Below are 18,703 nucleotides of genomic sequence, written 5' to 3' on the forward strand. Positions count from 1 at the left end.
AAATAAATACGAGGGTTTACAATCACTTTAGAAAGGAACTCCAAGATGTTTGCTGAGTTCCTGCTTGCATCTGTCCTACTACTTAGTCGTCCATTAAACTTTTTCTAGATCTTGCCATAGATAGCTCTAGTGGCTGGTTTGTGGCTCTGGAGCAAAGTTTGGATAACGCTCCCTGATAGTCCCTTGTTGTTGAGGATCTCTTCTTCATTAGCTACGCTGTTAGTTTTAGTGTGGCGGTTTGCGGATGCACCAGAGGTGCTTGGGAGAGAAGGTCCTGCCTGAGGGGTAACCTCAGGAGGGGGCTGGTCTGCTCATTTGAGAAGTGTTAAAAACCACAGTCTCTTGAGCAAGAAGGGACCCACTGTGTCTCTTCCAAGAGCAATTTGGCTAGAACCCTTGGGATGAGGTGGAGGAGTGGAAACACGTAACAGAGATTGAAAGCCCAGGGGTTCTGTAGAGCATCCACCATCAGGGGCTAATCCCCCGGGGTTTAATGAAAAGAATCTTGGGACTTTCATGTTCTTCTTGGTGTCAAATAAATCCTCTTCTGGGTTTCCCCAGTATAACGCTATGTTGTCGAATATCTCTGGGTGCAGAGACCATTCCTGATTTGAGACTTGTTGACTCAAAACACATATCATTCTGCTCTCTCTTCGGATGAACCACAGAAATAGACTTCAGATTCTGTTCTGTCCACTGAAAAATTGTTTTGGCCACTAACTTCGGAGACTTTTGGTACCCCCTTGTTTGTTGATAAATGCTACGGCTGTCGTATTGTTGGAGTGGATCTGGAGGTGGTGACCCCTGATCTGTTCCTGAAAGGCTAGCAATTCCTTGGAGATAGCTATCAGTTCTCTCCAATTGGAGGAGTATCTTCTCTCTTCTGGGGTCCACCTGCCCTGCACCCAACGGTTATTGAGATGAGCTCCCCAGCCCCAACTGCTGGCATCTGTGGTTAGTATGCAAGCATCCAGTGTACCCCTTTATGAAGGTTCTCCCTGATCTTCCACCACCATAGGGATCGTTTCACCCTGGAGGGAATTGTTATTTCCTCTTCTAGGTCTTTGTCTCTCAAATTTCCCAGAAGGAAGCCTTGTAGACTCCTTTGGTGGAAGCGGGCCCATTCTATGGCAGATATTGTTTCCGTCATTAAGCCCAGGGTTGACATCACTTCCCTTACTGCGCAACTGTGACTGAATTGGAGGCAAGACATTTTCTGATTCAAGTGGGGTATCTTTTCTTCTGGAAGTACTATCTTCTGTTCTCTGGATTGCATGGTATAACCCAAAAAGGACAATTGTTTAGGCTGGAAATGCTAAATCTTGTCTTCAATCTGAATTGCTAGGCAGAGACATTTTTTACATTCTTCCCTTATAAGGATTTGTAAATAGGCATCTTTTAGATCCAAAGTTGCCATGAAGACTTTTTTCTGTAGAAGGTTTCTTATTGAAACCTCTTGTATCAGATGGATAAGTTCAAGGAACGGAGATTCATAATTAGAATTATTGAATTTCCCGGATGGTTTTCATATCATTATTATTTTCAATATACACCTCTTCCCTGGGTCATAGCTTTCAATATAATTTCTACGCTGACGACACACAAATCTATCTCTCCACCCCTAAACTCACTCCATCAGTCTCCTCACACATCACTAACTTACTAACAGACATATCTGTATGGATGTCACACCATTTCCTCAAACTCAACTTGTCCAAAACCAAGCTTATAATATTTCCTCCCCCACGTGCCTCTTCCCCCGACTTATCTGTTAAGAGCAATGGCACAACCATCCACCCATGCCCACATGTCAGCGTGCTAGGTGTTATCCTGGACTCTGAACTCTCCTTTTGGTCCCACATCCAATCACTTTCCAAAACTTGCTGCCTCAACCTCTGCAACATCTCTAAACTACGTCCCTTTCTAATCAATGAAACCACAAAGCTCCTGATTCACTCCCTGGTTATCTCACGCCTTGACTACTGCAACTCCCTTCTCGCTGGCTTACCTTTTAAATAGATTATCCCTCCTTCAGTTCATCATGAATGCTGCTGCCAGACTCATCCACCTTACAAACCGCTCAGTGTCTGCTACCCCTCTCTGCCAATCCCTCCAGTGGCTGCCACTCACCCAACGAATTAAATTAAAAATACTAACAATAAGTTACAAAGCCACAACTCTGCCCCCAGCTACATCACTAGCCTAGTCTCAAAATACCAACCTAATCGCCCGCTTCATTCCTCCAAAGACCTCCTGCTCTCTAGCTCCCTCATCACCTCCTCCTATATCCGCCTCCAGGACTTCTCCCGAGCCTCGCCCATCCTCTGAAATTCTCTACCCCAATCTGTCAGACTGTCTCCAAATTTATCCACTTTTAGGTGATCCCTGAAAACATTCCTCTTCAGAGAAGCATATCCTGCCTCCATCTAACAACTGCACTATTTTCTCCATTAGCTCATCCCCAACAGCGATTATCCTTTTGTATAACTTGACCCCCCCCCCCCCTCCTAGATTGTAAGCTCTAACGAGCAGGGCCCCCTGATTCCCCCCTGTATTGAATTGTATTGTAATTGTACTGTCTGCCCTAATGTTGTAAAGCAGTGCGTAAACTGTCAGAGCTATATAAATCCTGTATAATAATAATAATAATATCACAATGAATAAAAACCACTCCCTTGTTCCTGAATTGGGACTGGTACCAATACTTCTTGATCTACTATTTTCCTGATCAATAAAAGTAAGGCCCTGACATTCTCTGGGTCTCTTGGCACAAGAAACTTTGAGAGCGAGTCTCTGTGACACTCCAGGGCATAGCCCTTCTTTATGATGTTTCGCACAAAGTTGTTTGTAGTTACAGCTTCCCACTGTGGGAGAAATCCCTTTATTCTTCCTCCCACTGGAAGTCTGGCGTCACTGTGGTTTTGGGTTTTGACTGGGACGGTTAAAGAGAATACTTCCTTTCCCTTTACCGCTCTGTCCGGACCAATGCTTCTTCGGTCTCAACTCTCATTGCCTTTGTGGCTTTCCTTTGGGGGCAAAAAATGTATTTGGAAAACTTTTTTTTATGGGAAAAGCCTTCTTTCTATCAGCTGTTTTCTCCAGGGCAGCATCCAACTCTGGGCCAAAAAATAAGTCCCCAGTAAAAGGAACACTGCACAGATGCATCTTGGATGCTGTGTCTCCTGTACAAGTCCTCATCCAGACTGATCTTCTGGCTGCTACGGAGAGCGCAGCGGATTTAGCTGCAAACTTGGCGGATTCTGTTGACACATCCGTTATAAACCCCACCGCTTTAAGCAGCATAGGAAAAAACGTAAGTAGTTCCCCTCTTGGGGTACCAGCAACTAAATTAACTTGTAGCTGCGCCAGCCAGAATTCAAGGTTTCTAGGGACAAAAGTTGTGGCTAATGCTGGTATTAGATAATAAGGCCCTTTTTAGGAGTATATCGGTTCTTCTATCCATTGGGTCTTTTAATGCTAAGTCTTCCAGTTTTGAGACCTTAGACAAAGGTGCATCCAATATGGGATTCTTATTCTACACGGCTTCTGGACTCTCGTCAAAGGGCAATCTTCTTTTTAAGGAATTGGAAAGAAATGCTTTTTTATCAGGCTCAGCCCATTTTTTACTAATTAGATCTGAGAGGACCTCATGGACTGGAAAGATTTTTGCTTTCTTTTTGCCTGACCCTGATACATCATAACATGTCTAGATAACTGCGTCTCTTCCTCATGAATTTCCAGAGTATCATAAACTGCTCCTAGTAGATCGTTCACCTCTTCAAGGGACAATTTGTACTTTGCAGTCTTACTAGCTACGGCCTGCTCTTCATCCTGCTCTGAATCTGAGTCTGAGGAAACGAGCCTGCCTACTGTCTGGCTTTGCTCCCTAACCACTCGGGGCTCCCCTGGACTTGTGGTTGCAAGGCCTGGAGAAGAGGGTACTACTACAGGTGCGCTACTGGTTGAAGCTGCTGATGTGCTTGTATCGGAGATTAGCTTCCTAAAGTATTTAAATGTAGAGGCTACTTCATCCTTAAAGCGGGATTCCGCTCTTTTTTTTTTTTCTTACCTGTGTCACAGGTGGGCGAGTGCTACCTTCGATTAGCATCCACGTCCGGCGTTTTTTTGACCCCCGGCGCGACGATTCTTTTCCTCGGGATGACTTATAAAAAACTGCTCTGGCGTTTTCCATTTTAAGTGTGGGCGTCTGAAGCCCACAGGCATTTACTTCCTGTATATTGATGACGCTCGGCTCCCAGCATGCTCCGCTCCATCTTGCACATGCTCAGTGATAGCAGTGACCAGCAATGAAAAAGTTTGTGGTTACCATCACAACGGGCGGCGTCCCGGAAGTTCCCGCCCCGTTGTCAAGGCAACGAAAACAACACAGGACAGAGCCCTCGCCACGTGACCGGCGTCCTAACGAAATCTCGTGAGATTTCGCAATTTCATTGTCCCCCATGGATTCTTGGGAAATAGCTTAGAAATTTCCCAGGGACCATTGCGAGGACAATAACCACGCCTACTCCCACGGGAGGACAACCCGGAAGTCAGCAGAAACATCAGAAATAAAAGGTAAGTAAAGAATATTTTTTTTTTCAGGGTTCATTTAGGTAAGTATGCTATCTGGTGAATTTAATAACATGAATTTTCATTTTTAGGTACCAAACCGCTTTAAAGGAGCTGAGAAACGTAGCCAGGGGGAAGTATGCCTCAGACCCTATCAGATTAGCGATGCATTGTTTGCATAAGGCTCTATTGTAACTGGAAGAGAGCTTAGTATCACAATTAGAGCATTTCTCCTGCCCCGATTTGTCCTCCCTGGAGGTTTCTTTTGCCTGAAACACAGAATGGGTGGGGGCATTAACTATCTTGCCCCCCAAATCAACACCAGTGTATACTGACCGGGAACACAGATTTTTCTTTTACTGAAGAATACATATTGCTTGCATACGTGCCTGTGTGTCTACAGGCACAATGTAAACAATGGGCTGCATTCTATAAATCGGTTAAAAAACAAAAACTGTACCAAGCGTTTTCAAATCGCAGTGTGCAAAAGGCTTAAAGTGTCTCTAGGTCCCTTTCCTGCAATCAGATCAGCGTTTTAATATGTGTGTCTGCTTTGACTACAGGTATACTTTTCTTTTCAATGCTTTGATTAGGTTTTAAACAATGAAATGCATATTACAGCAGACCACTTTCCAAGAATAGCAGTTCCTTGTGCCTTTGTACTGATACATTTCCTGATTCCTCATCTAAGTAAGGACTATGTGTCCAGCCACCCACTGCCTCCTGGGACATTTATGTCATGCTCGGGATATAGTATTTTAGTGTTTGAGTGTAAGGTTTTGCACATACGCAGACCCATGGCAAGTGTGAGATCCTCTGTGCGTATACAGAATGCCATAGGTCTCAGTCTGTGGAGCCTGGCAGAGACCAGTGGCACATCTGCACATGTATGGGATTTCGCTTCATGGTAGCAGAGCAGGGGCAGAGGGGCAAAAGAGAACTTTGGTTTAGAAGGAAGACATCTTAAACCGGAATACTTTTGTGACCCAAAGAATACTTGCAATATTTACTAATAAATATCACATTTTGCAAACAATTTTTTTGTGTTTGAGATACAAGTGTAGTTTAACCACTTGACCACTGGGCACTTAAACACCCTTAATAACCAGACCAATTTTCAGCTTTCGGTGCTCTCACATTTTGAATGACAATTACTCAGTCATGCAACACTGGACCTATATGAAATTTTTGTCCTTTTTTTCACACAAATGGAGCTTTCTTTTGGTGGTATTTAATCACCGCTGTGTTTTTTATTTTTTGTGCTATAAAAGAAAAAATACAGAAAATTCTGTAAAAAAAAGAATTTTTCTTCATTTCTGTTATAAAATTTAGCAGATTAGTAATTTTTTCTTCATAAATTTTGGCCAAAATTTATACCACTACATATCTTTGGTAAAAATAAGTACAAATTGGTGGATATTATTTGGTCTTTGTGAAAGTTATAGAGTCCACAAGCTATGGTGCCAATATCTGAAAATTGATCACACCTGAAGTACTGACGGCCTATTTCAATTCTTGAGACCCTAACATGCCAGAAAAGTACAAATACCCCCCAAATGACCCCTTTTTGGAAATAAGACATTCCAAGGTATTTAGTAAGAGGCATGATGAGTTTTTTGAAGTTGTCATTTTTTCCCACAATTCTTTGCAAAATCAAGATTTTTTTTCCTTTTTTATTTTTTTTTTTCACAAAATTGTCATATTATCAGTTTATTTCTCACACAGCATATGCATACCACAAATTACATCCCAAAACACATTCTGCTATTACTCCCGTGTACGGCGATACCACATGTGTGAGACTTTTACACAGTGCGGCCACATACAGAGGCCCAACATACAGGGAGCGCCATCAGGCGTTCTGGAGCACCCAGGACAATTCTGACATTTCTCTCCTACATGTAAAAATCATCATTTATTTGCTAGAAAATTACATCGAATCCCAAAACATTATATATGTTTTTTTAGCAAACACCCTGGAGAATACAATGATGGTCGTTGCAACTTTTTATCTCGCACGGTATTTGCGCAGAAATTTTTCGAATGCTTTTTTTTGGAAAAAAAACTGTTTTGTGCTTAAAAAAAAAAAAAAACACAGTAAAGTTAGCCCAATTTTTGCATAATGTGAAAGATGAAGTTACACCGAGTAAATCGATACCTAACATGTCACTCTTCAAAATTGCACAGGCTCGTGGAATGGCGCCAAACGTCGCTACTTAAAAATCCCCATAGGCGACAATTTAATTTTTTTTTTACTGGTTATATGTTTTGAGTTACAGAGGAGGTACGCAGCGATACCTCACATGTGTGGTTTGAACACTGTTTTCATATGTGGGCGGGACTTACGTATGCGTTCGCTTCTGCATGCGAGCACATGGGGACAGGGGCGCTTTAAAAAAAAAAAAATAATAATTATTGTTCATTTTACTTTATTTATTTTAGTTTGACATTTTTTTCCCCAAAAATAAATTTTTTGATCACTTTTATTCCTATTACAAGGAATGTAAACATCCCTTGTAATAGGAATATGGCATGACAGGTCCTCTTTACAGTGAGATGTAGGGTCAATAAGACCCCGCATCTCACCTCTAAGCTGGGAAGCCTGAAAAAAAAAAAAAAAAAAAAGATTCTGGATTTGCTAGTATTGGCGAGTCGGTAGAAGCACCGGAGGGCGGCGGGAGGGGGGGGGTGTCTATGGCTGGGTATTGCAGGGTATCACCGACTATGGCTGGGTATGGCTGGGTATATCAGAGTATGGCTGGGTATCTCAGAGTATGGCGTTGCAGAGTATTGCGTTGCAGAGCATTGCAGGATATTGGAGGGTGTTGCAGAGCATTGCAGAGTGTTGCACGGTATTGGCGGGTGTTGCAGAGCATTGCAGAGTGTTGCAGGGTATTGGCGGGTGTTGCAGAGCGTTGCAGGGTAATGCAGAGTATTGCAGGGTATTGCAGGGTATTGCAGGGTATTGCAGAGTATTGCAGGGTATTGCAGAGTATTGCAGGGTAATGCAGAGTATTGCAGGGTATTGCAGAGTATTGCAGGGTATTGCAGGGTATTGCAGGGTATTGCAGGGTATTGCAGGGTAATGGCAGGGTATTGCAGAGTATTGCAGTGTAATGCAGAGTATTGCAGAGTATTGCAGAGTATTGCAGAGTATTGCAGAGTATTGCAGAGTATTGCAGGGTATTGCAGGGTATTGCAGGGTATTGCAGGGTATTGCAGGGTATTGCAGAATAATGCAGAGTAATGGCAGGGTATTGCAGAGTATTTGCAGGGAATTGAGGGGTTAATTTTCGGTGAGCAGCGATGTGGGCACTGCAGATGCAGCCCACATCGCTGCTGACACCGATCTCCTCCCCCTCCGCTGTTCCGATCGGTACAGAGAGGGGGAGGGAGGAACCGGCGTCATAACATGACGCCGGTTTGTTTGCAAGTGATCACTCCGTCATTTGAATTCTGGGAGGACGTCATATGACCGCCTCCCACAGTTAAGAAACCGCCCTAAAGCCGTCATTCGGCTATAGGGCGGTTATTAAGTGGTTAAGGGAAAGACTGCAGAAGCGCTCCACCAACAGGCTAATAATGCAACTGTCCAACACCAGTTCCTTTTTTATACCCCTACCCAACATGAGTGTGTCCCCTAACCCTGTTCATGTATTAAAGGGGTTGTAAAGTCTCATAGGTTTTTCACCTTAATACATTCTATGCATTAAGGTGAAAAACCTTGTGTACTTCAGCTGCCCCCCAGACCCCCCCCCCCCTTCTTACCTGAACCCAATTGTTCCAGCAACGAGCACGAACCCAGCGGCTCCAGCCACTGTCTCGGATTCTCATTGTATAGATTAATAGCAGCGGGACCCAGTGGCTCCCGCTGCTATCAATCAAATCCAGTGACTCAGGAGCTGGGTGTGGGGTTGAGTCCTGCTGCCTGTGTCAATGAACGCAGCAGAAGGACTCGTGAGTGCGCCCACATGGATGCCCCCATGGAAAGCGGCTCTCGGCGGAGACACCGACGAAGAGGAGGAGCAAGGACCGTTGCAGGGGCACCCCAGAAAAGGAGGATTGAGGCTGCTCTGTGCAAAACCCTTGCACAGAGCAGATAAGTATGACATTTTTTTTAAATAAAAAAAAAGAAATGAGCCTTTAAAATCACTAACACAGACAGAAAAAGGTGCTGTACCTTAATGTATAAATAAAAGCAAAACTTTTTTTTCGTTTTGGATAGAATGCAGAGTGATTAGAACCCCTGTCAGATTTTATTGCTATCTGTGCCCCCCGTTGTGGAGAATCTCAATCTCTATTTGTCCTGTTTACCATTATCATTGAAAGTGAAAGTAAAAGAAAATTCAACATTTTGGGTTGTCCCCAGAAAAGTAATAGAGGGGAAATCTTCCAATAGAGACACTAGTTCTGGTGACCTGGGGGTCCCCAAGGAATTCCCCTAATTTGCAGGGATTTGCTCTCACTTCCTGTTTGGCTATGGGACACAGATGGCTAAAAAAAAAAATCTGACATAATTGGAATGTTGGAGCATAAATAAACAGAGAACGAATGACCTGAAACCAGTGTAAGCAGCCACTTACCTGTCCATCAGTGATAGAGATGACATTTGTTGGGATGTAACCAGACATGTCACCGGCCTGTGTCTCATTGATGGGGAGAGCAGTCAAAGAGCCCCCTCCGAGCTGGTCGTTCATCTTGGCAGCTCTCTCCAGCAAACGGCAATGGAGGTAGAACACATCACCAGGGTATGCCTCACGATCGGTAGGACGACGCAGCAGCAGAGACATCTGACGATAGGCCACAGCCTGCAGAAACAGGATATGTTACAAAGCCAGAATAATAGCAATTGCAGGTATTGTTACCCAATGTGCCCAACAAGCCACTTTGTCTCTATATAGAGAACAGCACAGCCATAATTCACCAATTGCTTCAGTTCTGGAGGTAGGCAAGTATACCACACTCCAGACCATAAAACTCTGCTGTAGCAAATCAAAGTCAAATCAGCTCACCAAAATCCTCCCATAAGCAAGCTTTATATTCCTTTTTAGTTAATACTTTACAAGACGATCAGTTTTACACCATTCACACGATTACGACATTGAAATAGTTCTACTTCACTTGAAGTAGTAGGATTTTAGAGAAGCATTTCAGTGCTACTTCATGTGCAACTTGGAAGACATCAGTGTGACTTCATGCACGGAAGTCTATGCAAGCCAAACCTGAACTTGTAAAAAGAAGTGCAGGAACTACTTTAGAAATCGTTGGATTTTCATCAGACACACCGATTTGTGACCACTTTCAATGCAGACAATAGTGTGTGACTTGTCATCCAATTTGAAACTGTCAAATCGTGTGAAAAGTCGCACCATGTGACTGGGGTGGGGGGTTTACAAGACTACAAGTCCCATCATGCCTCTGGGAGTAATTGTAACTGCCAGCCTTGCAATGCCTCATGGGAAATGTAGTTCCACAACAGCTGGAGGGTCCCAGGTTGCCTACCCCTGATTTAAAGGCTCCAGTATGATGGACTGACTAACAAGCCCCAAATCCAGTTACTAAGTAACTGCATCCCATGTAATTCCCCATCAATGGAAACTGCATTATGTGCCCTTTACTGGCAGGACCAACACGTATTTGTGGGACTGCTGCAGCAATTTTAAATTAAATTAATGGGAGGCCATTGTTCTACTTCATTCCTAAAAATGCAATCTTCTTTACCAAACATTTTGGTAATTTATGTACAGGGCCAGAAAATGATGGGGGACAAGTCAGTAAAGAATTTACAGAAACACCATTTTGACATAGGTATGGACTTTTGCTTACCCAGTCTGTCTGTCTCCAATGATCAGCTCATGCCGGCCATGACCCGTGTAGCCCAGATATACACTCAGCTGAAATAGCCCCTTTACTCCTACCCCTTTTCCCTTAATAATAGACCACACAGTTCTCGTGGAGTAAACTGGCCACAACAGCCTTTATTGAAAACAACCAAAATAAAACTCCAAATTACTTTAATAATAAATACCCTTAAATAACATATAAACACATATAACCAAGAAACAACATGTTTCACCAGATTGATTGGTCAGTGACGGAGCTAAACTCCTTCTTCCCATATACCTATAAATATATATATTCGTATATATCTATATATACACCCAGGGGGGCACTGCGGGACTTTCTCCATAACCTCATAGGCCTCCAGCTGTACCGCTCGGAGACAACCACCGTTCCCGCAGTGCAACAACACCAGTATTCATCAAAACTTTTGATGTACACACCGGAGGGGCCATCTACCGACGAGCCCCCCACCCACTTTTTCCACCTCTATAACTGCTACCGTCACTGACCAATAAATAACTACCGCCAACCCCAGCTGTCATGACGACCCCTGCTCCCGAACCTGCAATGACAAACAAACATTAACACAGCCTACAGTAACAACAACCTATAAAGGGAGGGTGGGTGGGAAAAACTGCCTCCTCGTGTCTTCCTCCTTCCGCACTGCCCGTTCCCGGCTCCGCCCCCTTCCTTTAACTGGCCGCTCCCCTTCCTTCGGCCCCGCCTCTCCCTTCTAAATCCCACCCCTTCGTGTGTCACTAGACACACGGTCATGCCCGGCCCTCCTCTATCCATCCCTGCGGTCCGTCCCGCTCCGGTCCTCTCTGAGCCAATAGGCACTAAACTGTCCACAGCCGTAATACCTGTCTGCATGGGCTCCCTCGCAGAAATACACTTTTCTCCGGATCTTTGAGCCAAGTTCATCCTTTAAGAAGGAAAGAAAAAAAAAGTCAAGATTCACCCTTCAAAATATGCACTAGTGAAATAAAAAAAAATAAAAAAAACACTCACATGTAGCTTTTTCTTTTATGTATAAATTTGTTTTATTAACCACTTAACGACCGGAAGATTTTCCCCCTTAATGACTAGGTCATTTTTTGCCATACGGCACTGCGTCACTTTAACTGACAATTGTGCGACGTTGTACCCAAACAAAATTGACATATTTTACCCACAAATAGCTTTCTTTTTGTGGTATTTGATCACCTCTGCGGTTTTAATTTTTTGTGCTATAAACAAAAAAGCTGACACATGAGAGAAAAAAAAAGTCTTCCTCAGTTTAGGCCGATATATATTCTCAATTGTTTTTCCTTCTTTTCAAAAACACCCCGCAATAAGCGTATATTGATCGGTTTTGCGGAACAGTTAGCATCTACAAAATAGGGAATAGATTTACGGCATTTATCTTTTACTAGTAATGGCAGTGAGCTGCAATTTTTAGCAGGATTGCAACATTGCGGTGGAAAGATCGGACACCTAACTGACATTTGACACTTTTCTGGGAACCAGTGACATTATTATAGTAAACAGTGCTAACAATATGCACTGTTATTGTACTAATGACACGGGCAGGTAAGGGGTTATCAGAGGCGATCAAGGGGTTAAATGTGTTCCTGCGGGTGTGTTCCAACTATGGGGGGGGGGGGGGGGGATGGGCTGCCTGGGGAAATACAGATCTGAAAGACAGGATCTGTGCGATCTCCCCTGTCATAACGGAGATTTGCCTTGTTTACACAGTAAAGACAGTTAAGACATTACATACTCCCAGGCCTGCATCTTTTGAAACAGGCACTTGCCCCAGAGCAGGCATCTTCAGGCTCTGGTACTCCAAGCTTAGTTGCTCTGATGAGTACCTGAACACCAAAAACCTGAGAGGCCGCTAAGGAAGCGGGCCATCAACTTCTATGGTTGCTGGCTTTACCTTGCCTTTTGCTTTTCATATAAGAAAAACAAAAGAACCTGCCGTCAGGTGATGGATGGGCTGAATTCCCAAGAGGACAAGGCTAACATAAGAAACTAGTATCTAGGTTTTCAAGGGTAAAGAATCAAGAATAGGATTAAGATTATTATTTTTTTTTTATCAGAAAATGTATCAATAAATTGGATAAACACTACCACAGATTCATAAAAATGCGACTTTGGGCACTCAATGATAATTTGGTATGCTGAACCCATCACTCTGAAGGTCACACTTTACTCAAATTGCATTTCCATGTGGAATGCCCAAGTACTGAAATAAAAGAGAAGGCCACTGTGGCCACATCCTTAGATTACTGGTAAACATGAATTAAAGACACTACCACACAGACAGATGTGATAGGATTACCTTGCCATCAATGGCGTTACCAAGGGCATCTACAACACATCCCAGCAGCTCCTCGCCAACAGGTACATTCACAATGGCACCAGTTCTCTTCATAAGGTCTCCCTCCTTGATGAGCTTGTCATTACTGAACACCACAACACCAACATTGGATGGCTCCAAGTTCAAGGACATACCCTAGTGGAAAAATAGAATACAGATTCACAGGAAGCCTCTCGAAAAGGCATGCAGACACAACCTGGAGCCATTTTGAATGGCTCGTGAACTAAACCAATGAAACATTTCAATGGGTTGGCTTAATGCAACAGATAACTGTAAATGGGTTCTCAGGATCCCTCTTTATTTTCAATATGGAGGATAATATATAGGATGAAGTGGTTGTACAGATAAAAGGTTTGTACCTTAATGCATGCTTTACATTAAAGTAAAAAACCTTTCCATGTCAGCTCCCCGTTACTTACCCGAGCCGGATCTCCATCCAGTGCTGTGCCTGTCTGCAGACGCTCTGCTCTTTTCTCCAGTCTCATTGGAGGCTCAGCAGCAGCAGGAGCCATTGGCTCATCAATTAAATCCTTTAAGCACAGAGCAGGGCTGAGCCACACCACGTCAATAGACGCACAGTGTGAATTGGGAAACAAGCCCATGAGTGCCCCCCATAGCAAGCAGCTTGCTATGGTGGCAATTGGAAGGCAGCAGAAGCCAGGAGCCCTGGTGGGGAACACCAGACAGGGGAGAGTTGGGGACGCTCTGTGCAATACCACTGCAAAGAGCAGGTATGACCTTTTTAAAAATAAAAAACCCTTTTTAATCACTGAAGTTAGAAAATACCCAGTCAGATAAGTCTTCCAAGTGGTAGTAAAGGCAAAACATACTCCCACACACATTCTAAACCTATTCTGAAGTCGCTCCAGTCTGGTCTCCTGCAGCACCCTCTGTGTGCAGAGGAGAAAACTGATAATGCCGCCTGGAACCAGACCTGAGCGGCTACAAAATTAGCAATAGCATTTCCCCCCCTTTACAGGGCTAGATAGATTAGGCTTAGAATGGGGGGGGGGGGGGGGTTAGGCCTAGTTAGGTTTTGACTTTCCTTCCACTTCAACCACTTCTTGATTCAGTGCAGTTTTAAAATGTCACTGGGTTAGCAGCTATTCATCCCAGTTTGTCCCAGCACTGGTACAGGTTGAACTTCCAGAGGTTACCCACTAATTATCTGGAGTGAAAAGTACTGCCCAAGCTCTCCCTTATGGTAAGGTGACCAGATTTTTAAAATGAAATCCGGGGACATTTTTTTTTTTTTTTTTTACTAGTAATGGCAGCAATCAGCGACTCATAGCTGGACTGCGATATTGCGGTGGACAAATCGGACACTAATGTCGCGTACACACGACCGGTTTTCCCATCGGAATAAAACCCGAAGGTTTTTCAGACGGAGTTCCGACGGAGTTCCGCTGAAACTGCCTTATGTACACATGATCACACCAAAGTCCGACCGTCAAGAACGCGGTGATGTACAGCACGTATGACGGGACTAGAAAAAGGAAGTTCAATAGCCAGTAGCCAATAGCTGCCATCTCTTACTTGCTTCAGAGCATGCGTTGTTTTTGGTCCGTCGGAACAGCATACAGACGAGCAGTTTTCCCGATAGGAATTGGTTCCGTCTGAAATATTTAGAACATGTTCTATTTCTAGGTCCATCAGCATTTTCGAAAAAAAAGTCTGATGAGACCCACACACGATCAGAATATCCGATGAAAATACTTTTTCTGTCGGACATTCCGCTCGTGTGTACGCGGCATTAGTGACACTTTTGACACTTTGTGGGAACCAGTGACACTAATACAGTGATCAGTGCTAAAAATATGTACTGTCACTGTACTAATGACACTGGCTGGGAAGTGGATAACATCTAGGACAATCAATGGGTTAAATGTGTGCCTTACAAGTGTTTTCTCACTGTGGGGGAGATGCTTTTACTAAGGGAAGACATAGATCCCTGTACCTGCTTTGCAGGAACACAGGATCAATGTCTTCCACACTGACAGAATGGCGAACTGCCCTGTTTACATAGGCAGACAACTAGGCGAGTCCGCCAGATCCGCTGATTGGCTCTGACACCCAGAAATGCAGGATCATGTATATACGCGATCCTGCACAGTGCAACCACCCTGCAGCAATAAATCTCCTATCAGGCGATCGGAAACGGGTTAAGATCATCAGCATTATGATAACTCAGAGGCAGGGGGCGCTCTATCATGGCTCTGGCTGGCTCTGTCACAGTGTGTCACATAACATGGCTGCTGGGTGCTGATTTTGTGAACTTCTGACCAATAAGTGCCTGCTGCCTGTGAATTCTGATACCATCCATTATGCCAGAGAGACAGACACAGTGCAATGTAGTCTATTCACAGACACCCCCAAAGCAGGCCTGTGTTGAAGCCTTGTAGGCACTGGCAGCCCCATAATTGGATCCGCTTCCCTTCTATTCCTGCTGCTGGACATCGTCAGCTGCCTCTCTCTGCCCGTCGCTGCTGCCGCCACCTGCCTCACAGCCTCTCAGATCTCACTCTTCGGGCCCCAGCTACTACTGGGTGGGGAGCGGAGGAAAAGGACTCTGCCGGGGAAGGCAAGGAGATAAGCAGGCAGGCGGCTGGCCGGGATTTTCGCCAAGGCAGAACATGTGAGCGGAGCTGAATGGGCATGTGCCAGAAACTGAAGAAATAGTCCATCCGCTCTGAACACATCATTATCAGAAAGGGACAAAGATAATGGAAAAATACACCCCCTAAGCTAGTAGGAGCGGGGGGGGGGGGGGGGTGTAATTCAGATTTTTTTTTTTTTTATTCTGCATTGACTGTCTTTAAAAAGTGCCTCAGCTCCTGTTGAAGTCAAATCCGGGGACAAAACCAGGGACAGACTTGGTCCGGGGACAGTGTCCTCAATCCAGGGACTGTCCCCTGAAACCGGGGACATCTGGTCACCCTACCTTATGGTCCTCAAAAGGGCACCATTTACACAGGCTTTGGGCATAGCCACCACACACAAAAAAAAGAAATATAAAATGTACCTTCAACCCCGAGGAGAATTCCACCATCTCTTCAGCCCGGACATTTCTGAGACCATAGACACTGGCGATACTATCACGAATGGAAAACACACGGCCAGTCTCTTCCATTTCAGAGCTGATGTCTGCACCCAGAATACGTTCTTCCAGGATGGAGGATGCCTCGGCTGTACCTGCAAAATATGGCGGCTTTTCAGTAAAACAAAAGAAGCCAACAAGTCTAAAAACTATAACAAAACTAAGCCACAATCTGATACTTGTCTAAACTACAAACCATCTAGAAAAACTGGACAACAAATACATAAAACAATAAAATCCTCACAGGTGAGACAAATTATATCCAGGTTAGTAATCTAACACCCATTGACATTTAACCACTGCAAAGAATATATATTCTCTTTAACCACTTGCTTACTGGGCACCTAAACCCCCCTCCTGTCCAGACCAATTTTCAGCTTTTAGCGCTGACACTCTTTGAGCGACAATTGCACGGTCATACAACACTGTAAATTACATTTTTATTATTTTTTTCCCCCCACAAATAGAGCTTTCTTTTGGTGGTATTTGATCACTTCTGGGTTTTTTATTTTTTGTTAAAGAAATTAAACGATTTCCAAAATCGTTTTATATTTTGTTAATAAATTTTGCAAACAGGTAATTTCTCTCCTTTATTGATGTACGCTGATGAGGCTGCACTGATGGGCACTGATAGGCTGCATTGATGGGCACTGATGAGGTGGCACTGATAGGTGGCACTAATGGGCAGCACTGAGGGGAATTGATAGGTTGCACTGAAGGGCACTAATAGATGGCACCGATAAGTGGCAGTGATGGGCACTGGTAGGTGACACTGATAGGCAGCACTGCTAGTTGGCACTGATGAGGCACTGATTGGCACCACCGGTGGGCATTGAAAGGTGGCACTCATTGGGCATTGATAGGTGGCACTGATTGCTGGCACTTATGCACTGATTCGTGGCACTGTGTGGGCACTGGCAGGTGGCACTGTGGGCACTGGGAGGTGGCACTGGAAGGTAGTATTGGTGGGCACAGATGAGACGGCTCCGCCTCTTCCTCTTCGGGACCGATGGAGAAAGGAGGAGAAAAAAAAACGATTACCGATCTAATGTTTACATCACGTGATCAGCTGTCATTGGCTGACAGCTGATTACGTGTAAGGGGCCGAGATCCGATCTGTGATCACCCGAGTCTCATTGACTCGGTGATCACAGCACGTCAATGAGCCACTGAGAGGCTGAGACTGCCATCAGTCGAGGCAGCACGTCATCTCAACTTCTTAAATCTGGATCCGCCAGCTGCCTTGACTGATGGCAGTCTCAGCCTCTCAGCAAGCCCCTCCACAGCTCAGCGCTCCAATGAGCGTGGAGGAACAGAGCAAGAGGGATGCTGTCTGACAGGCAGCATCACTCGGGGAGGGGGGAGAACCGAGCCATCTGTGGTGTTCGGTGGCTCGGCTCTCAGTGCAGAGACGGCGGGGGACAGCTGCAACATCGGTCTGATGCTGCATCCACCTAGGCAAGTATGAATCTAAAAAAAAAAAAAAAGACACCCATACTTCTCTTAAGTACAAGATCTCAAAATTTACTATGAAAGTGAAAAACTATACAGTGCTAGAGTATAGCTGCAGATATGTTTAAAAAGAATGCTTTCACATACCTATACTTGCACAAGTCCAGGAAAAGCTTTAGGCTCACAAATTGTTTATCAGCTTGTATTATAGGCTTCTACCAACTTCCAAACTCAGCTGTCACCCCGTCTGTTATTCAGATGGAGATATGAACGTGTCTGACCTTCAACTTTGTCCTTGAACGTGTGAGCAGACAGCCTTCTATAACATTCTCCAACATGACTGACTAGACGACAAAGCAAACCCAGCTTAACCACATGCCGACCAGCGCACGGCAATGTACGTCGGCACAGTGGCACGGCTGGCAAATGGGCGTACAGGTACGTCCCCTTTAAATCGCGGCATTGTAGTCGAGCGCCCGCCGCGTACTCCGTGACCAGGTCCCGTGGGCTCGATGTCCACCCGGGGGCCCGCGATCGTGTCACGGAGCGGCAGAACAGAGAGATGTAAACAAGGCAATACCCTGTTCTGCCTAGCAACATGACAGGGATCTACTGCTCCCTGTCATCGGGAGCAGTGATCTCTGTCATGTTGTAGTGAACCCACCCCCCCATAGTTAGAATCACTCCCTAGGACACACTTAACCCCTTGATCATCCCTTAGTGTTTAACCCCTTCCCTCCCAGTGTAATTTACACAGTAATCAGTGATTTTTTTATAGCACTGATCGCTGTATAAATGACAATGATCCCAAAATAGTGTCAAAAGGGCCCGATGTGTCCGCCATAATGTCGCAGTCACGATAAAAAACACAGATCGCCGCCATTACTAATATATAAAAAAAGAATAAAAATAAATATATAAATCTATCCTCTATTTTGTAGACGCTATAACTCTTGCGCAAACCAATCAATATACGCTTATTGCGATTGTTTTTAAAAAAAAATATGTAGAAGAATACATATCGGCCTAAACTGAGAAAGAAATTAGTTTTCTTTATATTTTTTTGGGGATATTTATTATAGCAATAATAATTGCTTTTTTTTTTCAAAATTGTCACTGTTTTTTTGTTTATAGCGCAAAAAAAACGCAGAGGTGATCAAATACCACCAAAAGAAAGCTCTATTTGTGGGGAAACAAAACGTATGTCAATTTTGTTTGGGTGCAGCATCACACGACCGCGCAATTTTCAGCTAAAGTGACGCAGTGCCGTATCGCAAAAAGTGCTCTGGTCAGGAAGGGGGTAAAATCTTCCGGGGCTGAAGTGGTTAAAGGACAAATATACAAATAAAATAATTAGTTAAGCCCTCAAGTGTTTT

At 44.3% G+C, this 18,703-nt stretch overlaps 1 pseudogene; it reads right to left on the reverse strand.

Annotated features, from left to right (window-relative positions):
- Window positions 1-983: 983 nt before the first annotated feature.
- LOC143962279 (ATP synthase F(1) complex subunit alpha, mitochondrial-like) lies at window positions 984-17,665 on the reverse strand (annotated as a pseudogene).
- Window positions 17,666-18,703: the final 1,038 nt, after the last annotated feature.

The sequence above is a fragment of the Lithobates pipiens genome, unplaced genomic scaffold (genome assembly GCF_037356315.1).
Source record: "Lithobates pipiens isolate NorthernLeopardFrog02 unplaced genomic scaffold, aLitPip1_a1.2 Scaffold_8, whole genome shotgun sequence".
NCBI lineage: Eukaryota > Metazoa > Chordata > Amphibia > Anura > Ranidae > Lithobates > Lithobates pipiens.